The sequence below is a fragment of the Phyllostomus hastatus genome, unplaced genomic scaffold (assembly GCF_019186645.2).
Source record: "Phyllostomus hastatus isolate PE091 unplaced genomic scaffold, TTU_PhHast_1.1 phas_scaffold_182, whole genome shotgun sequence".
Classification (NCBI taxonomy): Eukaryota; Metazoa; Chordata; class Mammalia; order Chiroptera; family Phyllostomidae; genus Phyllostomus; species Phyllostomus hastatus.
The window spans coordinates 7,607,935-7,611,126 of record NW_025334013.1 but is presented as its reverse complement, the minus strand read 5'-3'; positions in this window follow the sequence as shown (position 1 = coordinate 7,611,126).

Genomic DNA, 3,192 nt, shown 5'->3' with positions numbered 1-3,192 from the left:
CACCAGTGGGGAGTTAGAGGCGGCAGGAGAGAAGGGGGTAGGGAAGAAAACAATGGGAGGAACAGGGTCTCAGGATCGTGGACGGCGCTGCGCTGTGGCCTGGAGCCCTCGGTGCAGAAACAGCACGTGGTCACGGTGTAAGAGGATGAGCCCCAGAGAGCGAACGTGCTGGCGAACAACGTCGCAGCCTGGCACTTGCCTGTGTCAGCGGAGGGGGGGCGGGGCATGTGTAGGCCACGCCCCTGGGCTGAAAAAGTCCCATTCCTCACACTGCCCGGTGGGGCCGTCTTCCTTCTTCTACTCCAAGATTCTAAATTCATTCTGCATTATTGCCCAGCAACCACGGTTACAAACTTTACATTTATTGAATCCAACACCGACGATCTGTGGTGCACTCTAACCTGATTTTAAGCTTCAGGAGGAGCAAGAGGAAATGCGGTCCCTCGGGGAATGCCAGGTTCCCTGATGCGCACGAACAGACAGCTGTATTCCGTGGGCACGTGAGACCATCCAGCTGCAGTGCAGAGAAACGCTCCTCCCACTCCCCTGGACTTCTGAGCACCGGCCACGAGCAGCCCCGAGCCCCGGACACTAAGGAAATCGGATTAAACTAAAGATGGAGACAGGGAGGGATTCTGCCTCTTGCCCTCTCCCTGTTCGTTACAAGTGGCTCATGAAGTGGAACTAAGTCCTAGAGTTCGACTGGTTCTCCCAGGTTGAAAGAGAAAAAAAAAATGGGGGTTAAAACAAGGCTTTAGTAGGGTGCAAAGAGTTAACGTCGGCGCCTGCTCCCAGATGGTTCTAATCACAGAGTGGATGGAGTTGTTTCCCTGACTTACAGTCCGCTTGGCAGCTGTAATACAGTTTCCAGTCCTGGCCCGCTGGGAGCATGTAAGGGAGCGGGAGTTTACACTTGACGTAGCAGAGGGCCGTCGCCTGTCGGAGGGACCAGGTGGATGCGGTTAGCTTTCCGCTCGAACAGGAAGGATTTCTGAACCACCTCATGGCAGGTCTTAGGGAGAAACCGTGGCCTAAAAGGGTTAGTGGTTGACTCATCTGGGGATGACAGCTGTGACGTGGAACAGGACCTGGATCCTGTTCTTTTCCACGACACACAAGAACACGGCACCCAGGAACCCTGACTTCTGGCAGATCCGACACTCTGGATTGAACAGAAACGGGGTGTTTGCTAGGAGGAAGGCGTAATTCTCACGGCTCTCCCGGTCCCGGCAGCCAACCTTTATGGGGTGGGGATGGGATTGAAAGGGAGGCCACGCAGGGCAGGGCGTGGCGCTGGAACTCTCGCTGAGCAGTGCAGGTGGGGGTGGGGGGCAGCAGCTGGATGACAGAGGGACAGAGGCAGAGTGCCTGGCCACTGTCATCTCCAGACCAGCAGAGCCTCCGCAGCTGAGGGCCAAGGAGCAGTAAGTGTGCTGTGCCAGGAGCAGGAGCTCTGGGACAGGCTCCCAGGCCCACAGGCGGAGGGAGCGCCCTCAGCCAGGGTTATACAGCACCTCCTATTCCTGGGCAGCCAAGCCCAGTGCACTTAGGGTCAGGGTCTCAGGGAGGACCAGCGGGAGAAGGGCTGGCCGCCCCCTCCCCTGGCTCCTCTCTCAGTGCCGAGAAATCAGGACAAAACCCAGTTAAACCGTTAGGACCAGAGAGAGCAAAAGAAGTCCCAAGGTGCCACTTGTCCTCTCACCCCATTCATCTGCTCGACCTTGACCTCTAGGTGAAAGGCATAGTTGTGTATTTTCCCCCATGGCTGTACTTCCTATGACCATTTATCATTCGCTCCCAGTCGAGTCAAGAGGCGGATGTTGACGTAATTGATAAGCTTATCCAGAGATGCTCTGAAGGGTGACCCCGGCGTGACCGACATTTCTAATCAAAGCCCTAACTCAGTGTGCGTGGTAGGCAATCACCTGTTTTATTTTCAAACGCGTCCACACTGCATTGAGCACCAACACAGATGTGGCCAAGAAACCCGCAGCCCGGTCCCAGCAGGCCGTGGGTCCAGTGTACGACTCGGGGTGGACCGCTGCTGCTCCCGGTGCGAGAAGGAAGGAAAGGGAAGATGCAATACGGACACGCAGTATATCCCCAGCTCCTGTTCGGGGGTCTGAGTGACAAGACGGAGGGACGGTGAGCCCCTGAAGCTCTTCTACAACCCCTTCTCTCACTCAGGTGCTGCTCAGCTACGGGACGTGGGCTGGGGGACCCCTGGACTTACGCAACAGTAGGACCCACTGTTTAAAACAACATCCACCCGTCACCGCAATAAAAAAAGGGGGGAAGGGGGAGCGGGCTGTGCTTTCCGACTGACAGTTTACTTTTTCCTGTCTTATGAACGGGCACAAGTTTCCAGGACATCATAACTGTGTGACCACATTCACAGACGTCTGCTCGGTATAAGGACCTTTTGTTTCGGGCGAAGCGCTCAGCTGACCTCTGGGGAGGAAACGGACCCACCGAGCCAGACGGTTCTAACACCGAACGGCAGGCTGGGCTCCTAGATTTGGATCTTTTCACTTACGAACCCACAGAAACACGTGGGCCATGCCATGAAGACTGTGGATATCTTCTGTTTTTCAATCCAGCTGCTTTTTTACCAAAGGAACATTTTGCGAGGTTATTTTTTGCTCCCCCCCAAGGCAGAAAGGAAATGCTAGAAAACTGCTAGGTTCTCCGTCCCACGCCAGAGGCACACAGAAGGTTTCTGTCTGTCTGGGGACCACCCAGGGTTCTCGGTTTCTGGAAGACTCTGGGAGCCTCTGCCGCCGCTGGGCCTCTCTCTAGTAGCCTCCTGGGCCATCATCAGGGCTGAGGTCCCCACTTTCCAGAACAAAGCTGCCAATCGGAAGGACTTGCATCACGGGATGAGAGGAGGCCACACACATAACTCCCCAACACCCGAGGGAAGCAGTGGGTCAAGGGGGGACACGCCTCTGGGCCATCAGATCATCCCTGGAAGCGAGGGGAAAGCAAGCCCACAGGCTGCTGCCCCGGGGCCTCGTGGTGAGAATTTACATATTACCCAAGTTGAGACTTTTCTACTTGATTATTCATACCGAATCAGTCTTTTCAAGTAGACCAAACTAGACTGGAATGTCTACATTTCAACCGGACATTGCAAAAGGCTCATGCCATTTGCTGACACAGCGCTAGACCCAAGGACTCCATCGGTGTAAA